The sequence below is a fragment of the Trichosurus vulpecula genome, chromosome 7 (genome assembly GCF_011100635.1).
Source record: "Trichosurus vulpecula isolate mTriVul1 chromosome 7, mTriVul1.pri, whole genome shotgun sequence".
In the NCBI taxonomy this organism is placed as follows: Eukaryota; Metazoa; Chordata; class Mammalia; order Diprotodontia; family Phalangeridae; genus Trichosurus; species Trichosurus vulpecula.
In genome coordinates, this window is record NC_050579.1 from 176,423,932 (window position 1) to 176,433,315 (window position 9,384).

The 9,384-nt window shown below is 36.8% G+C and overlaps 1 pseudogene; it reads right to left on the reverse strand.

The window, feature by feature from the left end:
* Nucleotides 1-2,308: 2,308 nt before the first annotated feature.
* On the reverse strand, nt 2,309-2,550 carry LOC118855780 (annotated as a pseudogene).
* Nucleotides 2,551-9,384: the final 6,834 nt, after the last annotated feature.

Here is a 9,384-nt window from a genome sequence, read left to right on the forward strand (position 1 = left end):
CATACATATATACATACATACATACATATATATATATATATATATATATATATATATATATATATATATATATATACATAGAGAGAGAGAGAGAGAGAGAGAGAGAGAGAGAGAGAGAGAGAGAGAGAGAGGGAGAGGGCACAGGGTGAGTTTAGTATGAAGGGATGATATCTAAAAAATAAAATTAAGGGATGACAGAGGAATATATTGGGAGAAGGAAAAAGGGAGAGATAGAACAGGGTAAATTATCTCACATAAAAAAGGCAAGAAAAAGCTGTTATAATGAAAGCGTAGAGGGGGAAGGTGAAAGGGAATGAGTGAACCTTACTCTCATTGAATTTGGCTTAAGTAAAAAATAATATACACATTCAATTGATTATCTTGCCTTACAGGAAAGTAATGGGGAAGAGGATAAGAGGGGGGGAATGAAAGAAGAGAGGGATTGGGGGAGGGGGTAGTCTGAAGCAAACATTTTTTTTGGAGGGGGGAAGGTAGGACAATTGGAGTTAAGTGACTTGCCCAAGATCACACAGCTAGTAAGTGCATCAAGAGTCTGAAGCCGGATTTGAACTCAGGTTCTACTGACTCCAAGGCCAGTGCTCTGCTCACTGTGCTACCTAGCTGCCCCAGAAACAATCACTTTTGAAAAGGGACAAGGTCAAAGGAGAAAACTGAATAAATGCGGGACAGAATAGGATGGAGGGAAATATAGTTAGTCTTTCACAACATGACTATTATGGAAGTGTTTTGCATAATGATACATATATAACCCATGTTGTTTTTACATGTAACTGGGAAATAAGATATACAGGCAATAAGGTATAGAAATCTATCTTGCCCTACAAGAAAGTAAGGGGAAATGGGATAAGGGGAGAGGGAGGGGGGTGATAGAAGGGAGGGCAGACTGGGGAAAGGGGCAATCAGAATACATGCCATCTTGGGGTGAGGGGAGGAGAGAGATGGGGAGAAAATTTGTAACTCAAAATCTTGTGGAAATGAATGTTGAAAACTAAAAAATAAATAAATTAATCTTAAAAAATAAAATAAAATCAGTTAATTGAAAATATTTATATATGCATACATATATATATATATATATACGTACATACATATATATGTATGTATATACATATATTCATAATGATCCAGGTTTAAACCCTACCTCAAACGCTAACGTTGTGGACATGGGTGAGTTGCTTAACCTTTCCAGGTCTCAGTGATTTTTTGCTACTAAAATAAAAGGATGGATGACAGCTATGGTCCCTTTCAGATTGGAACTCTGATTCCAGTACTTGAAAATCTCTTCCAACAGCATCCAATAAGTCTGTATTATCTCCTGCTTTATTCCCCATTGATATAAATGAATGACTTCTAGGCATATTTGCATTTTAAATTAGGGTAGCAGCCTTCTACAAACCTTAAAATGTGTCAGTTAAATTCTATAGATAGAATTTTAGTCCCCAACAATCTAAGCAGGAAGAATTTTAGAAGCAATTGGGCTCTTGAGATTTCGTCACAATAGGCAGTTGATTACTCTGTCCATGTACTAGGACTAACTCTGAGCCTAGGAGGAGCTAGCTAGCAATCCTGGTGTGTTAGAGAGAATTAATTGTATTCCTACAGGGATCCCTTTCATTTATCTTTCTGTATTCAGACACCTTTAATTCTTTTTTTAAAAATTTATTCATTCATTCATTTATTTATTTACTTGTTTGTTTATTTTTCAACATTCACTTCCATAAGCTTTTGAGTTTTAAATTTTCTCTGCTTCCCTCCTTACTTCCTTCCCCAAGATGACATGCAATATGACATAGGTTCTACATATACATTCATATTAAACATATTTTCGCATTAGTCATGTTGCAAAGAAGAATCAAAACCAATGGGAGGAACAATAAGAAAAAAGAAAAAACAGGGAAAAAAAAGAGAGAGAGAGCAAATAATATGCTTTAATCTGCATTCAGGCTCCATAGTTCTTTCTCTGGATGTAGATGGCATTTTCCATCGTGAGACTTTTGGAGTTGTCTTAGATCCTTGAATTGCTGAGAAGAGCTAGTCTATCAAAATCAGTCATTGCACAATGTGGCTGTTACCGTGAAAAAATGTTCTGGTTTTTCTCACTTCATTCAGCATCAGTTCATACAATTCTTTTTTTTTTCAAATTTCACATGTTTATTCATCTGTTAAACTCAACATGATTTCATGCAACATGAGGGAAAAATCAAGCATTTCCTAACTGTATGCAGAATTATGCATAGGGCTTGTGTAAGACCTTTATTTTCAAGCAGCTGAAAAGCGACATTTTCACTCAGAATTCTGGGCCTTCTTTCTTCAGTTTGTTATAATCCACATTCACTGAGTAGAACTTGTACTGGTCGGTGGGGTTCATTTTGTTCCAAGGCTTTGGGTTATTCTTTCTGTCCCAGCTGACGTCGGGGTTGCAGAGCGCCAGGCTCATCACGGTGCCCCGGTGCCGCCTGCGCTGGTGAACACCAACACGGGGATGAGGTTCAGATGCTTCTTGGCCTGGTTGATGATCATGAGGAACATGGTGGCGGCTGCCAGACCCCCGTGACTGCGTTTACTCACTCTCCGGGGGAGCAGGAGGGGGGACAGGAGGAGGGGCAGAAGGAGGAGGAAGAGAAGGAGGAGGAGGAAGAAGAGAAGGAGGAGGAGGAGGAGGAGGAGGAGGAGACCAGACTACACTGTGGGACCAGTTCATATAATTCTTTCCAGGTTTTTTGAAGTCCACCTGCTCATCATTTGTTATAGCACAATAGTATTCCATTACATTCATATACCACAACTTGTTCAGTCACTCACCAATTGATGGACTTCCCCTCAATTTCCAATTCTTGGCCACCACAAAAAGAGCTGCTATAAATATTTTTGTACATGTGGGTCCTTTTTCCCTTTTTTGTGATCTCTTCTGAATACAGATCTAGAAGTGGTATTGCTGGGTCAAAGGGTTTGCACATTTTTATAGCTCTTTGGCCATACTTCCAAATTGCTCTCCAGAATTGTTGGATCAGTTCACAATTCTACTAACAATGCATTAGTGTTCCAATTTTCCCATATCTTCTCCAGCATTTATGATTTTCCTGTTTTTACATGTTAGCCAATCTGATAGGTGTACCTCAGAGTTGTTTTGATTTGCATTTCTCTAATCAAAAGTGATTTAGAGCATTTTTTCACATGACTACAGATAGCTTCAATTTTTTCATCTGATAACTGCCTGTTCATATCCTTTGACCATTTGTCAGTTGGGGAATGACTTGTATTCTTAAAAATTTGACTCAGTTCTCTATATATTTTTGAAATGAAGCCCTTATTGGAGACACTGGCTACAGAAATTCTTCCCCAACTTTCTGCTTCCCTCCTAATCTTGGTTGCATTGGCTTTGTTTGTGCAAAAAGCTTTTCACTTTGATGTATTCAAAATTATCCATTTTGCATTTCGTAATGTTTTCTCTCTGTTGTTTGCTCATAAATTCTTCTGTTCCCCATAGATCTGACAGGTAAACTATCCCTTGCTCTCCCAGTTTGCCTATGGTATCAGCCTTTATATTTAAATCATGTATTCATCTTGACTTTATTTTGGTATGCAATGTAAGATGTTGGTCTATACCCAGTTTCAGTCACTATTTTCCAGTTTTCCCAGTAGTTTTTGTCAAATAATAAGTCCTTATCCCAGAAGCTTGGGTTTATCAAACTGTAGGTTATAACAAACATTTACTACTGAGACCCCTTTAATTCTTTTAGAAAACATTGTGATGTTGTACATAAAAGCTAGGAATTCATAAAATCATAGATTTAGAACCAAAGGAGATTTCTAAGAGGTCATCTAGTTTAAATTCCTCATTTTCCAATAAGGAAAACAAAAGCAAGGAACATGAGGCCTAGAGTCTGTGATACATTCGAGATCCCTTATATAATAACTGGTAGAGATGGTCTTGGAGCACAGCCAAGGTAAATCATCATAAAGAGGAAAAATATGCCAATTTGAAGTCAGTGCCTCTGATTCCAAGTCAAGAATTCTTTCCGCCATGCTATTCTGCTTCTATACTTTCATTTAAAGTTTGGAACCATGAAACAACAGAGCAAAGAAAGACCTGTATTCTCTGACCCTTACTCAAAAAAGTGGAACTAAGAATCTCCAGATAAATTATTCAACTTGTCTTTGGCAATGAGCTGAAATTGAATTAAGGAAGAAGTTGTCATACATTTCAAAAAACAAAGAAAAAAGGAAAAAAAGTTTTTGTTTCCTCCATGAGTTCACAAATGCGTTATGGGAAAGGGATCAACAGTGTGAAGGAACAAAAATCAGGGAGAATAATGGCTAGTTTTCAACTGTACAGCAGGGCCTTGGATATGTCTAGAAAGAATATTGTTGCTGATGAGACCTCCTGTGGATCCTCAAACTATGACAAGCTGTGGTTTACACAATAGAATGTGGATATAGTATCATGCCAGAAGTTCTGAAGGGACTCCTGCCAATATTTCATTGATACATGCTTAAATTATCTCAGAAATACTTGGATCAGATACCTCTTCTTTGTTTGTATTTGAGCCTTTCCGTGTATGTTTGTGTGTATATTGATTTTACCAATAGCAAGAGAACTAATCTATTTCCTATTAATAGGAAACCATTAGTTAAAATGCTAATAACAACATAATAGGATTAAAGTTTGTAATTCCTAAAAGTAGAAGAAGCAAATCAAATATAGGTAAAGCACAACTGGAAATGAACTTTTCCCTTAGTTTATATTAAGTTCTATATGCATGGCTAGTTTTATTAAAATTAGTCTTCACTGTGCACTCTGTTTTGCTTCTTGAGGAAAAAAATAGTAATTTAAGTAGTTTAATGAAATTACGAATATTCCATTGGACAAAGATAAATATCAAAAATGTAGCCCTCCATTTGACATAGAGAACAAACAATAATTATAAATAATTGTTTGTAAGAACAGTTTTTTCAAGGGCTGGAATACATAGCATGTTGTTTCTACTTGTATTGACTTTGAAATGTAATTCAAAAAGGTGTTCCAACCTTCAGCTTTCAACATAACAAATTTTTATCTGTCCCTTTGTTATCAGTCAGTGGGGATCAGTTACATCTATAGCTCTTCTACTGTATGTCAACTCTAATGATAAGCTGTGATGATGAACTAAATTGATATATAGTATTGACAGAAGTCATATATAATTCCTACAGAAAACAAACTGTGCACATTAAATTAGATCATAAATAGAAGAACTTTTTAACTTCCCTAAGAACAAGGGTAAAACACTGTGAAGTGATTGAAGAACTGGTTGTGAAATCACTGTGTGTGCAATAGTGGACACTCATAAGTATGATCTAATTGGAGCTGTCTACATATGCAACTGAGAAAAAAATGAAACTTTGTTAAAACAATGGTTTTCAATGAAGGGACTAGTAACTATTCCTCATTCACCTATAACCAACTCTCTTACTTAGGTCTCTGAATTTTCACTCCCTGCATTTGAGAGACAATGTGCTGCTGTTACCTATCTCTTCCTCTTTACCCTTATCTACTTTTTTCCATATCCCATCTTGTCTTTCCCTTCTACAGCGTCTTCTGCAACCTTCATTCAATAGTTAACTAACTCCTTTTTATCCTAAACTCTTTTTTGTATGGCTAAGTAATATAATATAATATAAGGGCTCATTTATGCCCTTCTAGGGCACAAGTTTGATCTAATGGATGCCATTAGTATGTATACTAATGTACACTGGTATTTGGGTAAAAGCATGGAGAAAGATGAATATTCTGCTCTTGGGGAAGATTTGGTTTCCTCGGAAAAGGATTATAAAGCAGTGAATACAAATTCTGTTGAGGGTAAAGATGAAACTGAGGAATTCTAGAAGGGACTCAGAAACCAGGTTCATTTGGCCTGCCCATCTTTTGTATCTCTTTAATCAATCAATCAGCATTTATTAAGTGGGTATTTTGTGCCAGGCTATAATGACAATTTAGATTTGAAGATCTTTTCCACCCATTAATAGGCCATGTGACCTGCTTACATCACAGGAAGCCTAAGTCACATGTGGTAGGAGGACTTTGCTGAGAGGAAAAAGAAAGTGTGTCACAGAAATGCTGAGAGAGCAGTTAGAGCTGAGGGAAAGAGCAGACTTGTGCTGTACTGTGAGTTTGTTGGTGGCAAGGCCCTACCAGGGTATGGGGAGGTTATGGAATTGGGTGGTTCTCTGCTGTGATATTGTTTATTGAATTCTTTGCTGCTGTGATAGATTGGGCTTATTGGTTTTGGGATCTGGTTCTTTGGTGTTTGAATAAATGGTTTACTTCTACCTTTTATATGGAGAGTCTCATATTTTGTGATACAGAACCACATAGCCATATTGACAATTATCATCCATATTGTGCTTATTGACTTGCTAATACACAGGCACTAGGAGAGTGTAATATCAATTAAGTTGGGTGTCTTTGATTGAGTCTTACTAGGTGCTAAACCTCAGGTCCAAACCTCTATCTACTAGGTGCTAAGCCTATGTGGGTGCGAAGCCCTCAGGGTCCTAAGGGAAGTTGCTAAGATCAGAGCCAATAGTAGGAGCCTGAGTTCTGGTCACTTAGATGATGGTTGATGACAGCTAAAGAGTGTATAAAAAGAGAGAAAAAAGCTATTTGCTGGAGGTTCTCATTGCTGGAGGCTCTCACTCCTGGAGGTGTGGGACTTTGGGCAGCTGATTTAAGAGCCTCCCTGCTGAACTCAGATGTTGATGGTTTCTTGGTAACTATGAATTTTATTTGGTCTGTTTATGAAGGTATGTTCATAATTTGTTTGTATTTGCTCAGAAATTCAGGGTGCTGGCTTTTTCCCTTGAACTAAGTGAAGGATATATGTATATGTTGGATTAAAGTAAGATTGTTAACCCCTTAACGTTGCTTTTCTTAGTAAAGCAGATCAAAAGAACACGTGCTGGCAGCATTCTTATTATTGGGCTTGTGTTGGTCTTTCACCCCCACAACAGCTGCTAGCCGAATTGTTGCAACAGAGAGGTACTAGGATTATAAAACACAAAGAAAAAGAAGCTTCAAGGAGTTTGCATTTCAATAGGGGAAAATAACAGAAAAAGAAGCAAAGACAGAGACAGGTAGTTTCAGTGTATGGAATTTTAGGAATGGTAAATGGACCTCTGTCAAGGAAGCAGGGCAAGAAGAGGATCAATAAAGCTCATATGTAGTTAGAATTTATGCCAATTTATTTTCTCCAGGTATTTCACATGTGAATTTCCCTTCTGTAATGTCGTCCATTCCTTTTCTGACTCCCCACTCTCCACCCCCACCCCCTTACATGAGGATTGAATGTGAAGATGGTAGAGTCAGAAGATTCTTTGCCTCAAGTTACATTACTACCATCATTCAACAATGCTGCCTTTGAAGCTCATATCATCCTCATTTAGGGTATAGGGTTAGATGATCTCTAAAACCCTTTCCAGCTCTCGATTCTGTGATCATATGCTTTTATGAGGAATGAATCCTAATTGAGTACATAGGGCACTGAACTTGTTGCCAAGATGACTTGAATTCAAATCCCACTTCTGTTATTAACTTCCATTATTTGCTGTTGTTTATTTATGACTTGGGTCAAATCACTTATCTACCACTTGTCTCAACTGACCCTCTGAGATTTATCTACTAAATCACAGATGAGTTGCAATTTCTGATGTTATAAAGCGTTTGCATGTAGTACCATGCATATATTGGCTGGGAAAATAATTACTCCTTTTGTTCACATGTAAAAAAAAGCATTTTTATTGAAAGTATATGTAGAGATTTTGAGAAAATTGACAAGGTCACATGCAGCTAATAAGTATGTAACACCTCGGGGTTTCCTCACGAAGCTATTCCAAGTACAGAATCCACCCACAACCATAACTCTCGAACAATCATTACTATATTTGCTTTTCTTAACCCAGAGGATACAATAAATCAAAACAAAAAATAAACAACATCATAAAAACAGATGACATGAAAGTTTTGTACATCTACAAATATTTATATTCTGCAATAGGTCATCATGCCACAAGTGAGGGAAGGAAAAAAAAACAAGTAACATACATGGCAAAAGAATATTTGTGATTAGGTAACATGCACGGGTTGGGCAATCTATATGTACAATGTATGGTCAAGGAGAATAAATGGCTGGAGCAACCCAGGATTAATTTGCTGCAGAGCAGCTGATGTTATACAGCCGTTTACTCTTTGCTGGAATCTCTGGTAAGCTCCTGCTGCTTTCTGCTGCCATTTGCTGGTCCACAGCTGAGAAACAGCCTCTTCATGAAGTTTCTGTGACATCATCTACAAAAACCTCATAGTCTGAAAATATTTCATCTCTTTTGAGATGTGGATCTCAGCCAGGTACATCTATAAAACTATTTCTAGCCCATGGATATTTAATTTGGCTTTTTCAACTTATTTTCTTCTCCTGCTGTTTAAGGATCTCTTAGTCTAAACACCCATTTGACTTAGCACAAGAAAATATTTTCCTATTTCACTGAACTCTCATGATGCCAGTCATTTTCTATTCAAGACAAAGGGGATGAGTGGGAAAGTCCCATAGTGACTGACCTTTAGCCTACATTCCTTAGCAACCAAATTATTGTATTCTCTATAATTATAAGGCCCTGTCTACATTTATGACTCAATCTCACAAATTCTACTTTATTTAGCTGATCATCAAGCAATATATAGTGATGTCACAAATTGCAGAATATTATTGTCATAAAAGAAATACATTTACTGGTTCATCATCCATATGGTTGTGTGTATAAACAATGACTTATATTTTGCAGTGGCTCCCTAATGGACTCCAGTTTCTGAATAGTCTCTAGATATGTGAAAGTTAACTTAAATTATTTTCCTATTCAGCAAGCAGTTGGGTACCCAATTTAATCTGATAACATCAACAAAATTTATGGAATTTTTATTCTCAGTCATCCAGTTTATTATTAAGAGAATCAAATAGCGATGAGATAGTTATCCTGCCCTCAGCTTCAACATATTTCATGACAAAGTTTTGAATAGTAATAGCTAGTATTTTATATATCACTTTAGGGTTGGCAAAGCACTTTACAAATATTGCTATATTTTATCCTCACAATAATGCTGTAAGGTAGGAGTTATTATTATCCTGATTTTCCTGATGAAGACACTGAAGAAGATAGAAGTTGTTACCTGCTGAATAAGACATAGCTTCACTGGCCTCATATGGAGGCCAGGTTTGAAATCAAGTCTTCTTGACTCCAGGGGAGTCATCTATTGCAGCCATCTAATTCCCTCTACCTCAAGCTTAAAATTACATATTCTAAAAAATCCTACAATTCAATGTGGTAGAGATAGGA